Source organism: Ictalurus furcatus, chromosome 17 (genome assembly GCF_023375685.1).
Source record: "Ictalurus furcatus strain D&B chromosome 17, Billie_1.0, whole genome shotgun sequence".
NCBI lineage: Eukaryota > Metazoa > Chordata > Actinopteri > Siluriformes > Ictaluridae > Ictalurus > Ictalurus furcatus.
This window is the reverse complement of record NC_071271.1, coordinates 8,310,666-8,329,751: the sequence shown is the minus strand read 5'-3', so window position 1 is coordinate 8,329,751 and position 19,086 is coordinate 8,310,666. Positions and strand designations below refer to the sequence as shown.

At 38.4% G+C, this 19,086-nt stretch overlaps 1 protein-coding gene across 1 annotated transcript in view; it reads left to right on the top strand.

Annotated features, from left to right (window-relative positions):
- Positions 1-19,086, top strand: part of cadm1b (cell adhesion molecule 1b) — a 207,219-nt gene that overhangs the window by 78,923 nt on the left and 109,210 nt on the right. The gene's annotated exons all lie outside the window — the stretch shown is intronic.

The window sequence follows — 19,086 nt, the reverse complement described above, 5'->3', positions numbered from 1 at the left end:
ATATTGGACATGTCTTTGTTATGGATCACAATGTTCCCTTGTGCAGTTATATGAATTAGAAGAATTCAGTACAATGGAATTATTCCACTGAAGTCAATGATTCTAAGGATATGAATGGAAATGCAACACTTTAGTTTATTTGTAATGAAAAACAGTTGATTTATTAGTAGAGGAAATTCAACTTGATCTATAGTCCAGTGCCACTGAAAACTCACAAAGATATTAATAGTCTTCAACTGAACTAAGAATGTGTTTGCCAATGGATCTGACCCACTGACTCTACCAGCTAATTAATCAGTTTCTGTGTCCCAAACCACTCCTTTAGGAACGATGGGTAATTCCCTGGCAGTGCCATCTTCTCCTAAAACAGCATTCACACTGTGACAGCTGTGTAACGATTCATTACTGTTCGCCGCACATTACTTCTACCAGTAATGAGATTGCAGGTTCCCTCCGAGCAGCGAGAATTTCCATTCTCACTCTTCCCTCCACATACTGTCACATTCTCTAGTGCACCTGGCTTTGATCAGGCCCTCTATGCAGAGATGATCATGGATTGTACCATGTTGTGAATTATTTCCTTTGATTTGACCATCAGTGAGTATCAGTTAGATGTTATAAAGCTGACATCCTTTGCTGGATGGTTGGTATCATTCATCTTCTCTGTGGTGCAGTGTCCATTGTGTCTTAATTCATAAAGCAAGGAATAAAACACAGTGAGGTGTGCAAATAATTGACAGCAGGGTGGCTGAGGACAGATGTGAAGTGAAGTTATTGATACTATTCAGAGTGTTCTATTCCTTTATATTACAGCATATTACCAATGCTAACATTGATTAAGCTGGATTTATTCATAAACCAGAAACAGTTGACAATTGCTTATTGTTTTATTGTCATAGAAGTGAGTCAAAATAACTTCCACTTCTCTTTTTTCAGCCTTTACTCCCATCATTCATATCAAGTCAATATAACTTATATGTCTGTCTTTCAGGTTTTACCTTCATCATTCATTTAGTTCTCTTTATTTAGCTGTCTGTGCACTTGAATTTTAATGTAGTTTTGTGGGCGCCACTAAATGCAAATGAGACATGTCAGGAACAAGCTTTGCATGTTACTGATGATCAACATGCGCACGAGAGTACGAAGTAAATCTGCCTTTCCGAAACAAAACTGCAGCTTGTCATTTTACAGAGAAAACAAAGATTTTTTTTTTATAAACCTCTGCTTGCAATTGTTAGATATCCATGAGCACAGAGAATTTTTGTGAATTCTTTTAACAAAAGATCAGAAGGTTAAACAATAAAGACAATTTTTCACAGCCTTCTTTGCTCATATTTACCAAGGATGCCAGCATTAGTGGCGGGTACTGTAACTATGTGCAAAGCTCAATGGACACTGGCTGCACATTTTTTCTTGGTAGTGATTTGTTGAAACTACAATGTTGAATGGGTATAGGCAGAGGCTGCACTCTGATTGGCTATGTATACATACATATGTGAATACAATCACAGCAAGCTTTTTCAGATCCAAGATATCATGACTGGATTGAAAAAAAACAACCCAAAAAACAACAACAAATGTTCACCGCAACACATTTTCAAAAGTTATTCCAGAGCTTTGTTTACAGGGGTTAGTGGCGAGTTAAAATGACACAGATACACTCATGGATTTTCTTATAATAAACCATAACTCATCAGAAAAAATTCACACAAGTCACTACCACAAATCAACGTTAGATTCACTCCTAAGCATGATATTCTCCATGTTAGATTCTCTCCTAAGCATGATATTATCCATGCTAGATTCTCTCCTAAGCATGATATTATCCATGTTAGATTCTCTCCTATGCATGATATTATCAAACCACCAAGAATTAAGACATTAAGCAGAAACTAAGGACAGTCAACAATTCAATGAAATTCAAAACTCACCACTTATGTTTTCATTGCAGCACAGTCATCCAGAGAAGTTAGCAAGCAAGCTATAAGTAATGAAGGAATTAAAAGTTTATTTATTTAGCACTATTATTAACTATTTAAACAATGTTTTCAAAGTGCTTTACAGAAAACATACAATAGATACCGGAAAATAAAATCAATAGTAAGAAATACAATTAAAAGCATAAAAGGCTAAGCAACTAAAATAAAATAAATAAAAGAATACAAATAAAATCAAGTATGGAAAATTAACTGGTTTGAGGAAAGTCCCTAGTCAACAAATGTGCTTTAAGATACTTTTTAAAACTGCTAATTGAATCAACGCGCGCAGGTTGTCAGGTAGGGAGTTCCACAGTTTAGGCCCATAGGCCGACTCCCCACTTTTCAGCCGCGTTTTGGGTACAACCAGCAGGTTGCAGTTGGAGGACCTAAGTGATCTAGCAGGAGTATTTAGTGATCATATTACAAAGGTACGTAGGAGCACCACCATGAAGACATTTGAAAATTAATATCAGGATTTTAAAATTAATTCTGTAAACATAGGTAGCCAGTGAAGTGATTTAAGTGCCAGAGTGATATGATTCTTCAGTCTTTGTAAGTCTTTAATGGAGGTCTTTGGTAAGCCAACCAAAACACTGTTGCAGTAGTCAAGTCTAGATGTAACAAATGAATGTATGAGCTTCTCACCATCTGTGGGGAAGAGAATATCATGTACTTTAGAGATGTTACGAAGGTGGTAATATGCTGATTTACAAACATTGCTAATATGTTTTTTAAAACTGATATCACTGTCAAACACAATCCCTAACTTCTTAGCGCAGTCATTAGCCTTGAGAGACAAGGAGTCCCTATATGGCATAATTAACTTTCTCTGTGCATCATTTCCGATAATAACTACCTCTGTCTTATCTTTATTTAGCTGCAGAAAGTTATGTGACATCCACAAGTTTGTGCTCTCTATGCAGTTTACAAAGGTACTGATCAACTTGTGGGCAACAATAAGTAAGTGCAACAATGTACACTGTCAGTTTGTATGTAGCTCTGAAAGCAACGTCAGCTGTCTTTTGTTTGTTTGTTTGTTTTTCATTCAGTTTGGAAGGTATCCATTTTAAAACTTTACAACAATCGCTCACTTAACTTCTTGTTAAATGATCTTAGATCAAACACCTCACGTTCAGTGCTAGGGTGCTATAGCTCTCCACAGTTCAAGCAAGAAGCAAGCTTCTTCTGATCCCAGCACTCCTCAACATTATGATAATGAGCTGAGCAGCAATTTATGAGCTGGATGCAGTGTGTTGGAAGCAAAGGAAAACCTGACTATTACAGTACAATTACATTTTTAGGACACAATTGTATTCCTTTATAATGTAACACATTAAACAGTTATAATAGGCCAGTTTTTTTACAAGAAGATCAGCAGAACTGCATGGAGATGATCCATTCCAGACCCTTCTGGTATTATTAACACCATCTCTATCATATTCCAGTGTTCCCCTACAGTGTCCTCACCATGCTCACCTGTAACCTAACACCATCTTCACCCTATTCCAGTGTTCGCCAACACTATCCTCACTCAATTTCCATGTGCCCTAACACCCTCCACATCCTGTACAACATCATGTCACCCCATTCCCAAGTAATCTAACACCACCTCTAACCTATTCTAACGTTCCCTAACACTGTCCTCACTCCATTCCCAAATACCCTAACACTATCTCTAGCCTTTTCCCAATGTTCCCCAACACTTTTCTCACTCCATTCCCAAGTAACCTAACAGAATCCCCAGCCTATTTAGTGTTCCCCAACACTGTCCTCATTCCATTCCCATGTACCTTAACACCATCCCTTGCCTATTCCAATGTTCTCCAACACTGTCCTCACTCCATTCCGATCTACCTAATACCACCCCCACCCTATTCAGTGTTCCCCAACACTGTCCTCACTCCATCTCCATGTAACCTAACAAAATCCCAATCATCACAATGTTACCCTTAATATATATATTTTAAACGTTGACCAAAACTAAACTAGCTAGCACAATATATAATTACATTTCCATAAAGTTGTATCAAGCTTTATTCAACAATTTTTATTAATATTGAACTCAGTGATTCTGGAATCATTTGTTTGCATAGTGTTGTGAAAAAATATTTGCCCCATCCTGATTTCTTCTGTTTTTGTATATATCTCATACTAAATTGTTTCAGAAATTAAAACAAAATCTAAGATAAAACAAAGGCAATCTAAGTAAACACAAAATACAGTTTTTAAATGATAATGTTGTTCATTGAAGCAAAAAAGTTATCCTATATCAAATGGACCTGTGTGAAAATGTATTTGCCCCGTAGTTACTAATTCCCCAAATCTATGAAACTGCATTCATAATGGGGTTCAGCTGGACTAGACACAACCAGACCTGATTACTGCAAACCGTGTTCAATCAAATCAACACTTAAAGAGAACTTTTTCAACAGCATGAAGTTGGTTAAAAGGTCTTACCCAGTAATACACTATGCCAAAATTGAAAGAAATTCCAGAAATGATGAGGAAGAAGGTGATTGAAATACATCAGTCTGGGAAGGGCTACAAAGCTATTTCAAAGGCTCTGTGAATCCAAAGAACCACAGTGAGAGTCATTATCTCCAAATGGAATAACATAGTAGTGAGCCAACCCAGAAGTGGCTGAGCTTCCAGAATTCCTGTAAGAGCACAGCAACGACTCATCCAGGAAGTCACAAAAGACCACTGTTCATTAAAGGTCACTGTTCATGACTCCACTATCAGAAAGACACGGGGTAAAAATGGCATCCATGGAAGAGCGGTGAGGTGAAAACCACTGCTAACCCAGAAGAACATTAAGACTCATCTGAAATTTTGCCAAAACACACCTTGAGGATCTTCAAAACCTTTGGTTAGAATGTTCTGTGGATTGATGAGTCGAAAGTGGAACTGTTTGGAAGATGGGTCTCATTACATCTGGCATAAACCAAACACCAAATTCCACAAAAAAGATCGTCATACCTATGACCGTACCAACGTACCTACGACCAAGCATGGTGGTGGAGTGTGATGGTGTGGGGATGCTTTGCTGCTTCAGGGCCTGGGCAAATTGCAGTAATTGAGGGAAACATGAATTCTGCTCTCTACCAGAAAATCCTAAAGGAGAATGTCCAGTCTTCAGTCCATAAGTTGAAACTCAAGCGCAACTGGTTTATGCAGCAAGACAATGATCCAAAACATAGGAGTAAATCCAACTCCTAGAAGTAAGTGAAAGACTGAACTCCAGTTATCGGAAGCGTTTAGTTGCAGTTATTGCTGCTAAAGGTGGAACAACCAGATCTTAAGTTTAAGATGGCAATTAGTTTTTCACATGGGCGATAGGTGTTGGATAACTTATTTTTGCTATTTATGAGATGTACACAAAAACAGAAGAAATCAGGATGGGGAAAATACTTTTTCACAGCACTGTATATACTGTATTAGTCCACTCTGGACCCAGTTTTCTAAGGAAATATTTGAAAAGAGAAGTCATACTATCATATCCTTTAAACATGTCTACTATAAAGGTTACATCTGCATGTGGGCCAGCTTATGTGATACTGGGACAAACCATTTCTACTCACAGCTGAAGCAATATCTGTCATAAATTTGCTGCTTCTTAAAATATGTAAACTTCCATATAAGCTGTAGACATTGCATCATAGATATATTCCAAGAAAATAAAATATACCTACAGAGTCTGGATAGAAAGCTTAGTAAGTGTTTGTGTTCTTGTATTGTATTGAACAGATAATGTAGATTTATAAGACTAATGGGAAATATATACATTCTAGCTGACCCTTAGTTTTTTCCCTCACAGAAGTAATTATGCTAAGCATACTGCAGAAGGCAACGCGTTCCCGGCATGATCCTTGCTCAAGGCAACGAGTCTCTGCAACGTTCATCTTGTTAATTTCACTTTCTTGTGACAAGCCGGCACTCAGATGGGCCTGGGAGTTAATGAATGCTGGAGAAAGGTTAAACCAACAGGAGGAGCCAACCCTGCAGTGTAATAATCTCTCTGATTGTTGCAGCGCAAACCCAAGGCTTTCATCTTTATGGTATTGCTCAATCAATCAGCTGATGAATTGGGGCTGGAGTTTGCTTCATACTGCCAAAAAAGCTGAATAAGGCCAGGGACTAGCATCATTATACTGATTGAGTTTACACTGCTTGATCAGGGTTGGAGCTGCATTAATAGGGCTGGACCTCAAGAATACGAAATACTTTGATGTTCTCAAATTCTCAAATATGCGATGACTCCTGTTTAAAGCGACTTTGGAGAATCATGATTCTGAATATTAATTTCTTAGACAGTCACTTACACATAACCTACATTTCAGCCATAATATATTTTATATTATACAACAGAGCAGTTGAATTCTCAAATCTGACTGACGAGAAGGTGTTGATTCATTTTATATAACAGCAGCTCTTACAATAGTGCCATCTATATTGGATAATAAATCCAAATGTATGGTAAAAGTATAGTCATTGATCTCTTTATGGAATGAGTCTCCAGTGTCAGCACTTTGTAACAGTAGGTTTCTCGCATCATCATCGATTATTAATTTATCCGCATGTCAGGACCTGTTTTATTATCAAGCACTGTATGTATTGATTTGACTGGCCGTTCAAAAGATATTATCACATAACTCCCAAGTTGAAGTTTTCACTTCAAGGCATGAGCAGCTCACTCCACATAATTCCCCCATCTTTTTGGTTCTCTAGTATATTCAGTACATTTGGTTGTTAGAAGTGATTGCAGCACAACTTTAATTTCGAATTCTCATTGATCTCCTTCTCAGTGCACCATCAGGGCTCCTTGTCTCTGGCAGAGTCGCTGTCACTACACCCCAACTCATAACTACATTCAGCTATCACTTTTCTAACCAGCATTTCCTCTGCTTGATAATATCTTACCTGGCTGGTCTTTATTAATAGACAAAATAGACAGGTGTGTAGGGTGACATCTAGAGTAACCAATCCTTTTGTATGTTTAACTACAAACCGATAAAGGGGGATCCTAGTATCTGTCCTGGTTAGATGTATCCACTTCTGCCCTACTTTGCAGGATCCACACACTGGAGCACTGTTATACAGATCTTATAAGAAGCTTGTATGAATGACAAATTCAAAATGACTATGAATAGGGCGGATGTGTTTTTCTTCATCCTGTCTGAACCGTGGGAGTAGGCACTTATCCATACATCAAACAAGCAGAAAAAGAAACATAAGGCAATTTTCATGAGTGAAATATTTATGCTCCTGTCCTACAGTGTTTGAGTGACCAATTTTCATTTAATGATTTTTTTTTCCTACTGTGAGATCCTCATTGGAATCTTTCTGCTTGTAAACATTAATCAAAACATAACTACATGTATATCTTGTAAACTTATAATAACATTACAGATAGGAATACCACTAGATCAGAATAGGAATGAATAGAAATGCATTAGATCAATTTAATCTCCATCGAACTTCAGGTTATTGCTTGAAGATCATCATCAGAAACCACTAGACTCCTTCTGATTATGCTTAGAGCCAGTCACAGACCATGACAAGGACTCTTTACAGTGTGATGTCAACCCATATAGAAATATCACTACAAACCATTACAGAAACCTGGAATGGTCTAGTTTGGTCTCACGTTACATTAAACTGTAATCTAACTATAATATATAGCACAGCCCCGTTGAATTCTGGAATCTGATTGGTTAGAATGTGTTGATTAATATTCTGTTAGCAAGCCTCTGTTCCAGCTGTAATTCAAATGATAGGTTTATATTAATGTGCTCGTTCTAATGTGTTATCATTTCTATAGTAGAACCCAGTGTGTATATGTGTGTGTGTGTGTGTGTGTGTGTGTGTGTGTATGTGTGTGTGTGTGTGTGTTTGTGTGTGTGTGTAAAGGAGAACTCTGGAGGCAATTTTGACTGATCTTTGGCTTTGATTTATTTTTCTTTCTTTTTTATCTAATGTCTAAAAACCAACAGGCCAAACAGTTCGAAGCTTGTCTTACATTCAAATTTAAAACAAAATTCAAGCCCAAGTTCGTGTGTGTGTGTGTGTGTGTGTGTGTGTCCACCAGTTCTATCTCTCTTTATTAACAGCTTCTACTGAAGTCTGCTGGTAATAGCACACAAGTAAGAACAATCACTCACTACCTGCCCATTCTTTCTTCGTCAACGCCCCCTCTGAATTAAACGCCTAATTCACTCTGATTTGTGCAGCAGGTCCTCCGCATAATAAAAGCCTAATAACAAACGTATAAATAAAAAACAATGTTGTTATTTTTAACAAAGACAGATAACTGTTTATTTGGTAAAGCTTTCTGTAAGGAGATGTTTGTTTTACATTTATGGTCAATGGTCTGCACTAATATAGCGCTTTTTTTAACCTTACCAGTTCTACAAAGTGCTTTACACTGGTTCTCATTTACCCATTCACATACACACTCGCGCACCAATGGTAGCAGAGTTGGCATGCAAGGCGCTAACTTGCCATCGGGAGCAACTTGGGGTTCAGAGTCTTGCATGTGGAGTTATGTGGGCCGGGAATCGATTCGCCAACCCTATGGTTAGTGGACAACCCGCACTACCACCTGAGCCACAGCCGCTTATGGGAGGAGCATCATGTGTCAGCACTTTGTGACTTATTAGCTTCAAGAGTGCAAAAAACAGAGAGGCTGGTCAGGAAATTACTCTTTATAGCAGCCATAATGTAACTTACATAACTATAATATATCATATCCTTACATAACTATGATATATAACTGCACAGAGGAGTTATGTAAGTACACAAGTATATCTTGACATTTTAAAGTCTAACATTTATGTAATGTTTGTGCTGTAACATGCTAATCCAAGCAAGGCCATCCAGCCATCCATTTTCTGTACGACTTATCCTACACAGGGTTGTGGGTAGCCTGGAGCCTATTCCAGGGAACTCAAGGCAGGGGACACCCTGGACAGGTTGCCAGCCCATCGCAGGGCACAATCGCACACTCGCACACCTTCACATTTAGAGATGCCAATCATGTCTGTGGACTGGGGGCGGAAACCTGAGTACCCAAAGTAGACCCCTAAACATGGGGAGAGCATGCAAGCTCTGTGCACACAGGATGGAGGTAGGAATCAAACCCCAACCCCAGAGGTGTAAGTTGTAAGTGGACAGTTCCTGTGCAGTCTGGTACAGTTAGAAAGAGTTGGAAAACTAGTAGTTCATTAAAAAAAAAAAAAAAATTGCCCTTCTCCTTTTACACATTAGACAGACAGACATGATCTCCTGTTGCATGTGTGTGGCTGTAATCAGTGTGTAACAGTGGAGACATTCTTTATAGTTATTTAGTAGCTGCATGCATAGTTTATGTGTAACTAAATTGAGTGGGACCTATGCTTTTTTTTTAACAGAAATAGGAGTCAATAGCTGATTGTACTTTTTTAAGCTGAAGTAATTTTATATATGGATTTCTTTATAAAAATCAAGACTACACAAGATAAAAAGGTTTTTCATGATTAAAGGTTAATGTGAGCAATTACATTACTTCATCTAAGTTCTTCAGGAAAGTAAAGTTTGCAGGACTGGACCGGTTCCTCCCAGGACGTCATCCGTTGGCTGAAAATCGTCCTCTGCCTCTCAGCATGCCATGATGGATTACGGCATTGTTATTCAGCATTTCTCCAAGTGCACACCTCTGCCAAAAGCGAGTCTCCTCAGATGTCTATTGTTCTCCGTTCGCAGCAAGAGTCACCTCTGCGCTATTGAAATAAATGAGAGATAACAAAATTGAGACATTAATTAGGATCTTTCTCTCCTAGCAAAATTGTACCAATACATGTGTGTAGTAGGCATTCATCATGACGAGGTCAGCTAACAAGGGTCACATGAGATAAATGATACTCCAAGGCGGCTTTTTATAGAAAGCTTTAGACTAATAACAAATGATGGACACTGCTATAGATACTCACTCTGATGTGTGTGGAGCATTTTGTTTCAAGGGAAAGTTTACTGTCTACGTTTTTATGCCTGTAGTGGAATCCAGTGAGGGTCTGCTGCTGAAATATGGGAACTTACTGCCAGAAGTGTGTTTTAATAAAATATTGGCACATGCTGTCTCTGGCCCAGTTTGTGGCTGTTGATTAAGGCAAGACACAATAGGTAGTTTTGGAAACGTCAATCGTTTTTTAGATTTTTAGATAAACTGAATCTATAATGTGTCTTCTCTTAAACTGTAGCAATAAACATATAACAACCCATCAACAACAAAAAAAATATTTCACTGTTTTGCCTAATCGCAACCACTGAATAATCTGACAAACAGCACATTTGATGGAGGCTTAAGCTCCACCCACTCGACTTGTTTCCTGCTCTATATGCCAGTTTATGTGTCATTATGACAAACCACATTAATTACAGTGGAAACACATGACATGAAATTGTGTATTTTTAAAACCGTTTCCCTCAAAATAATTTTTTTTAAATATTCATAAACAAAAATCTCAGCTTCTTGATGATCTGTGCTCATGAAATTTTACACACTCATTCCTTTCCACAATTAGAAGGATATTACAGAAGGATATTTTCAGAAATTGATTATTGTTGCATTTACGTTAGATTATCTACTGAAAAATGGCATAACATTTTTTTTTAGTTCACAGTATTTTCTTGATTAAACAATAAAAAATAGTTTTCCATAAAGCTTTACTGTGAAAGAGTGTCTTAGTCGTGAAATAAATATTTTACAGCTTCAAAAGACTAGATGGTTTATGTATAGTTATTTAGACAAAGCCCAATTTGAATAAATAAATGTAATTTTTTGAAAAAGCAAATAACTGGCAAAGATTGAGTGCAATAATATTTATTGTTTTTAAAAATGACCCTATTCACTGCAGTGTTTTTCCTTAATATGTGACATTGTACTGTATATCTGGTAAAGTTTGTGAGGCATTGAGGGATTCTGATTCTGCATTTTATTATATTTGTGGAAAGCCATGAAATTCGATGTTTATTTGAGCAAATTGTTAAAATCCACTTTGAAGACATGTATTTATCATTCATTCATTCAACATCACTTTATGCTTTATCATATCTCGGGCAATAACCTGAGCTCAGGATCGAACCATGGACCCTGAAGGTGTGAGGTGGCGCAGTAACGCAGCAGGTAACATCACCTCCTGTGAATACGTGCAGTGTTAAATTGCCATCCATGTTATCACCATACATTTGCATTCATCTTTTTAATAAATGACCCATGTATACTCTGTAGAGACTGTTAGATATGTAAAACACTATATTGTCTCAGATTATGCAGAAAGCACTTGTCTTTTCTTTCCATATATTCCAGACAACCAATCCAAACACTTGTCCGCCCAGCCGATTACACAGCGATCGTTCGTCTTTTAAGCAATCACAGTTCACAGTGTGGTCTCGAAAGTAGTTAGAAATAATGGCATGCGACAAACAGTCTTATCTCACTGCTGTTACGTAGACATTTCAAAAGGCTGGAGCAGAGATCTAACGTGCTGATCACAGACTCTCAGGAGCTGTCTAATGAAGGGCTGCCGTGCCAGACGGCTAGACACATGGAGCTCAGTGGGGTAGTTTTGTGGATTCGTACAACAAAATCATCCATTTTCCATTTTCTATGATTTCATGGAATTCTTCTATTATAGGCCGAGTTTGGGCCAGCAGATTATAAGTAGGGTAAACAACATCAACGCAGCATGAAACAAGAAAAACTGTAGCCCGTGTACACTGTGTTGATATCCTTCTGGTTGGAATCTATATTATAAACTAAATCAACATGAGTATTTGCCAAGGATCATGCAGGATTGTGTTTGTGAGATCAGACGCTTATTTGTTGATTCGCATGGCTTCCATGAGCGTTCACTTTCTGCCAGGACAATCACGAAAATGTTACTTTGTACCACTGGAGTGTGAGAAATTTATGGACAGATATTACATGAATAATCAAAGCTCCTAAAGTATGTTGTCATCCATATTACACTCTCGTTTGATGCATGACAGGAGTGAATATTTCTGAGGAAAATGCACAAGTGGCGATTTATGACATACATTGGTAATTTATAACACATCTTCAAAAATACCACACTGCACAGTCTATCCTTCACTTTAATCACATGCTGAGAGATCTATTGGTCTACGACGGATCTGGAACGCATCAGGGTGCTCGGCTGGAGAGGTCATTCAGCATGTTGATCGCCACTGGTGTTTGAAGGACACCGCCACTTTTCCAGTGTGTGCGCATGTTGAATTGGAAGCACAATAGCAGGCTTGCATGTCTTTTTCAGCTGGGATGTTGATATGTCAGAGAGCTGGCAGGAGTGACAAGTCAGTCTCACAGGAGTCTGTTCACAAGTGCTTGCTGTACATTTTTTATAGTCGCAACTCGCAGCAGAATGGTGATGATTTCAGCAATGTGTGCAAGTGGGGAAAACTCTACAGTGCATCAAAAGAGAAGTCAATGAGCCTTCATCTTCCATTCATAGCTAAATTATATTGCCTGATACCTCATCCACTTCAGTTTGTTTTGCTTTTATGTTCTATAATGATCTATGAAAATGCTGTATAAATTGACTGGCTTACCTGGTTTGCCCTTGATGTGCAGACAGTGCTGTTCGAGCCCGTAAATAACATTTTTGTTTGTTTGTTTGTTTCATTTATTTTTTTTTTTTACTGGCACCTTATCAAAGGCTACTGCTCTTTTATTCAGTTGTTTCTGCATGAGCTAACCCACATAGATTAAAAAAAAAAGCTGGAAAGCTGGAAAATCTAGGGGATGGAGTAAAAAAGTTAGAAGAGAGATTAAAAAAAATAAACAGAAACTGATAATACATGAGCATTTTTGCCAAAATAGACTGTAACCATATAGTAGCAATATGTTTATTCTTTTATTTTTATTCAGAAAGACTAGTAAGCTATTTTTTGTGCACAAGTTTGAACACTACACTGTAATTATAGGCTCAGAGGACATCATACAAAATGAATTCCTACTAGGTTATAATTTTGCCTACACTGAGACCAACCACCGTCTCCACTGTCCATGGAGTCGTGTTTACCTACTGTCCATGGAGCTGTGTTTACCCGACTTGCAAGTTTGACACTTTTGCCCAGGGCATGGTGCTTTTGTTTCTCTGCAGGCATCCCTGTATGTCACTTAGCTTATCAAAGTTGCGACTCTGGCAATTTTTGCCTGAAGACATTTAAATCTCTCTTTTTAAAGGTCAGGAACTAAACTATTCTGCTAAAGGGAAGAAATGTGCAGGTCTAGAAGTCCAACCCAGTTATGGAAATTTCTTCCTGGTGGCATGCCTCAGGGAGAGACTTTGTGTCCGTTTGAAAAGTGATTTCGCATGCAAGGCAGAGAGGAGTAACCTTATCTTTGCTTTCATACTCTTCTTAGGATCTTAATAACTAAATCATCTGTAAACTGAAGAAAAAAAAGATAATTCTCTTGCCACATAAATGTTATTTATAAAAGATATTTTTGGTCAAAGGTGAGGTGAGTTTCTGCAGAGTAGTTCCAGTCAAAGCTTTTGGATGAAAGTTTTCACATCGCGCTAAAATCTTGGCTTGAACTTCAGTGCCACCTTCATTTTTTTTTTTTTTGAAGTACAACAGTCAGGGCAACCCATGGGAGTGCTCAGTGCAGTTCTCACACTTTGAAGTACAATAGGAAAATATGACTTTTAAACAATCCAAGGCCAGAGAAAGCTACTGCATGACTGGGTACAATGATTGTGTATACACTCTGACCACTTTATTAGGAACACCCGTACACCTGCTTATTAACGCTATTACCTAATCAGACAATAATGTAGCAGCAGCGCAACATATGAAATCATGTAAATACAGGTCAAGAGTTTCAGTTCATGTTCTCATCCAAATGGAGGGAAAAAGAAAAAAGAATGTCATTCACTTTGACAGCGGCATAGTTGTTGGTGCCAGATGGTTATTTATTTATTTATTTAAAACTGCCGATCGCTTGGGATTTTCAGACACAACAGTCTCTAGAGTTTACACAGACTGGTAAGAGAAAAAGAAAAAAAAACCCAGCAAGCGGCAGTTCTGCATGTCAAAATGCCCCTTTGAGAGAGGTCAGAACAGAATGGCCAGACTGATTTGAGCTGACAGGAAGGCTCCAACTCAAATAGTCACTCTTTACAACCCTGGTGAGTAGAAAAGCATCTCGGAATGTACAGTATGTGCAAACCTTGAGGAGGACAGACTACAAGAGCAGACTACATTGACGTGATTTGGATTTAGAAGCAGATGCAATTGCAGAATATAAGTGAAATGTTTAATAAAGTAACAAACAAAGCACAACATAAGACTAACATGGATCAAAGACAAGTATAACGTGATACATGGGGACAGAACAGAACACAAGATAACAGTGCTAAACATGACTATATGTGCACATCAGTACTAATGAGTTAAATGTGAAACAGGTGAATGAGACATGTGACATGGTGCAGTGGCTAATGGGAAACGTAGTTTCTAGTCCTTTTCAGATATTACATGACACACATCAGATCCCCCCGCTCCCGAAGCATGTTACCAGTTCATGAGGGGGTCCTGGATCCCCACACCACACAAGATGTCCTTAAGCATTTCAGAGTACCATTATGTGTCATCCCTCACGGGGCTGGATAGAGCATGCTTGACGTGTTCACTGAGGTTCAGAAGTGGGTCGGTCACTTCCGCACCGTAGAGCGATAATGTGATATTCCCGCCCTGGCTTGAGTGCTACTGTGGAGCCTTCGGGGGGAACGATGCTCAAGGTGGAGTCCGAGGGGGGAGCGACGTTCACCATTATGCTAGAGGAGGGAGTGATGTTCACCACAAGGTCAGAGGGGGGAGCAAAGTTCTCTGCAAGGCCATAGGGGGAGTGAAGCACTCTGCGATGCCAGAGGTGGGAGAGAAGATCTCCGCGAAGCATGAGGAGGGCGCAATGCTTCAGTGAAGCATAAGCGGGGAGTGATGTCCTCCGTGGAGCAGGAAGGGGGAGCGACATACAGCACAAAGAAAAGGAGCGACGTCTTCAGCGGAGCATGGAGGCAGAGCGACGTCCTCGGGGAAGCAGGATGTCAGAGCGACGTCCTCAGCAGAGCAGGATGGCGGAGCGATGTCTGAAGCGGAGTCTGGCGTAGTGACGTCTGAGGGGGAACAGTTTAGTAAAGTGGAGCTCTTGGTCACACCGGGAGGTGGAACATCTTCAGCTGAACGGGGAGACTGAGTGATGTTCTCAGCTGAACAGGGGTGCTGGGCGGCGGCCTCAGTCAAGCAAGGAGGGTGAACGATGTTCTCCGTTGACTCAGCAGGCCGAACGAGATCCACATTAGGGGGAGGGAGGGTGGGAGATGGTTTCTGCCTGGCTGGAAGGCTCCTTCTCGATATAGTACATCATGTTGAGCCATTCCTGATTAGCCTGGCTCATGGAGAATCTCCCTTCCTTCTCCCACTGCGGTTTTTCCCTTTCAAAAACAGCCTCTTGCACACTGAAAAAATCTGCTGCAATCTTGCATTCTGTCATCTGACTATATATACACACCATTGATAATGAGCTAAGTGTGAAACAGGTGAATGAGACATGTGACATGGTGCAGTGGCTGATGGGAAACGTAGTTTCTAGTCCTTTTCTAATATTACAAGACACACATCAGGTTCCACTCCTGTCAGCCAAGAACAAAAATCACCAGGTTTACCGAATCTGGGCAGTTGAAGATTGGAAAAAGATAACGTGGTATTTTTCCAGTCTTCAACTGTCCAGTTTCAGTGGGTCTGTACCCGCTCTAGCCTCAGATTACTGTTTCTGGCTGAACAGGGCAGAACAAGATTGGCTGATTGGATATTTGCATCAATGATCAGGTGTAGACCTATATGTTGGTGAGTATATAACACACCAAATGGAATGACAAGTTATTCCTCTTAATGATGTCACACATTGTGTCCCCGGTCTAATTTATTGGTCAGGTTAATAATTCTTCCAAAAGACCACAAGTTCTGCATTATTTTGAAGATTATGAGTACTTGGTAGTCCCTCCAGAATTTTGCAATCGCAGAAATGAACACAAAATCAAGGAATCTCCGAAATATTTGCAGGAGCTTGCAATTTTTCTAAATGATCAAAATTTTTCTGCAGATTTGGGCCAAGACGCATCACATGACGTCATCACAACACACCTTTAGCCAAAGCCCTCTTCAATTCACGTGCATCGGACATGATAAAAGGTACAGATAAAAGGTCTCATTTACCAACAAACACTGCAAAAGTGTTTGTTGCAATTCCAGTTTAGCCAAGTAGTTTGCCGCAAAAAAAAGCACAAAAAACACCACAAGTTTTTTAAATTTTAAACAAAGCTGCAGGAAAATCAAACATTTTTGGCCGCAACAATCACACAAAAACCTTTAGCAGAATAGTTTAGTTCCTGACCTTTAAAAAGAGAGATTTAAATGTCTTCAGGCAAAAAACATTTCCATGATGCGCTCTGTTAACGCATAAATGTTCATTCATTCATCATCAGTAAATGCTTTGTAACTGGGACATAGTGGAGCCAATCCCAGGAACACTGGACATGAGGTAGGAACATATACCTTCACATCTAGGGACAATTTAGAGGAGTCAGTTCACTGAATGTTTCTGGGAGGTGAACATGCCATGGGCAGAACGTGCAAAAAAAATATTTTCGTTTATTTACTATTTTCAGCTGTGAATCATTTCAAATTAATTATTGACAGTGCATTTTTTTAATGATCAAGTTCTTCTTCTCTTAACATGCGACACCACACAGTCTTGCACTATGATCGGTTGAACCTGATCTCATAAGAAATTTATTTATTGCATTCAAATGAAGTAATGAGAAAAATGCTGCATCTGACCCAAACCTTTTAATTCAAATCAAGCTGTGTAAAATTTTATGTATTCGTATGTGACAATGTTATATTAGTCATTGCATCCAAATGATGTATATCAGTTTTGAATTCTGTACTGTAAAATAAAGACCTTTTTTCCCCTCCTCAAATCCTCGCTCATATAAACTTTCTCTGCTTTAAAAAGTGAGCCCCACATCATCAATCTTAAAGGTAAAACTGTAGGTCATTATAGGACTGTCTCCGAGTGTCATCTTTATCAAATGCTCTCCCTCGACTCTTTGTAGTGAAAGTCTGGAAAAAAATGAGGTTTCCATCCACAAAGGCTCATTCATGATGAATTAATAATCAGGCAGACTAATGGCATGCAGAATGTAAAATGTTTTGAGTCTCATTGCAATTTTCTATTCGGTTTAGTAGCGCACTCCTAATTGTGCCTTGCAGTCAGAGGACTGGATATGGTGCTTCACATCTGAAGTAATCCCTTCTGAACATTTCTGCTTGTCAAGATCCTGCCATCACAAGATTTTTGGATTTAGTCAGAGTTTTTTGGTATAGAGAGGGGAAAAATCAGATGGAAATAGATACAGCTATGGGGTTTCAATCTAAAATGACTTTACCTGCATGGGATACAGACACAGTAAAACATACTTTATATGGCATAATTATAGCTATGATTTGATTTTTACCTCATCAGTTTTACTATTTTTTAAATGATAAATATGAGATGACATGCTACTGAATACTGTATATATATGGCTGACAAATGAAAGGAAAAGTGTGTTAGTAATGTGTTTGGCCACCAAAACATCTTCAACACATCTTGGCATATTCTAAGTCTCTGGAGCTGTACTAGTGTAGGGTAAGTTGTACAGAACTTGATGGATGGAATATGCAGTATATAACTCTGAAAAGTGCCATTTGCTTTGACCATATTGAGGATCATCACTTCCTGGCTTCAAAGATAATTCCAAGGTCTTGATTGGTCAACTAATATTCACTAATTTGGGCCAATGTGGGTCTCGCGTAACTGCAGTTCTGTAAAAAAAAAAGAAAGAAATGACCATTCATTTTTCCTCAGTTGTTTTATGATGTTAAATGTTTCCTAATGTATTCTATCCATTAGGATCCATTTTACAAATGAACAACAGTTTAAAAGCTACTCTGCACTGAAGGCAGTGATTACTCTTGTTCCAGTATGTTGTATGTAATAATCAATTAAGTGTAATATAATACTGGCTTTAATGTATTACCGCATGTGAATATTTTGGCTTTGAGATAATGTATTGCACAAATAATATGCAATTATTAGATTTAGTAAGTCATGTTGGGTTCTACATGCTACAGTGCCTTCCAGAATTATTGGCACCCCTCCTGATAACAGGTGCAAATTAATATATCAAAATATAAAACGAATAACACATGTAGGGCTGCAACTAACGATTATTTTCATAATCGATTAGTTGGCCAATTTTTTTTGACAAATTAATCGGATGGGGCAGGGCAAACTTTCAGTACCTTTTTTTTTTGTTTATTTAAAATAAAATCCACAAACTGAGTGTTACAAATATAAACTTCGGACTAAAACATTACACAACTGTTTGTCCAAAACAGAAAAGAACCCAACACACACAGACACACACACACACACGCACACACAACAGAATATATATTATTAATTTAGGAATGTAGTTTAATTCTGTGCTTTTTGTTCATCCATTAAAAAAAATGCATAAATACTTATATACAATATAAACTAAAATAAATGAATAAAATTAATTTTATATATATATATATATATATATATATATATATATATATATATATACACACACACACACACACACACACATACATATACACACATATATATCTGTATGTATACACACATACATACATACAATTGCAAACAACACACAGGTTTATAAAAAAAAATTTTTTTAAATAATTTGTTAAATATAGGTGTGCAACAATTATTGGCACCCTTTTAGTCAATACTTTGTGCTACCTTCCTTTGCCAAGATAACAGCTCTGAGTCTTCTCCTATAATGTCTGATGAGTTTGGAGAATACAAGAGATCTGAGACCATTCCTTCATACAGAATCTCTCCAGATTCTTCAAATTTCACGGTCTATGCTGGTGGACTCTCCACTTCAGTTTACCCCCCAGGTTTTCTATGGGTTTCAAGTCAGGGGAGTTTGATGGCCATGGCAGA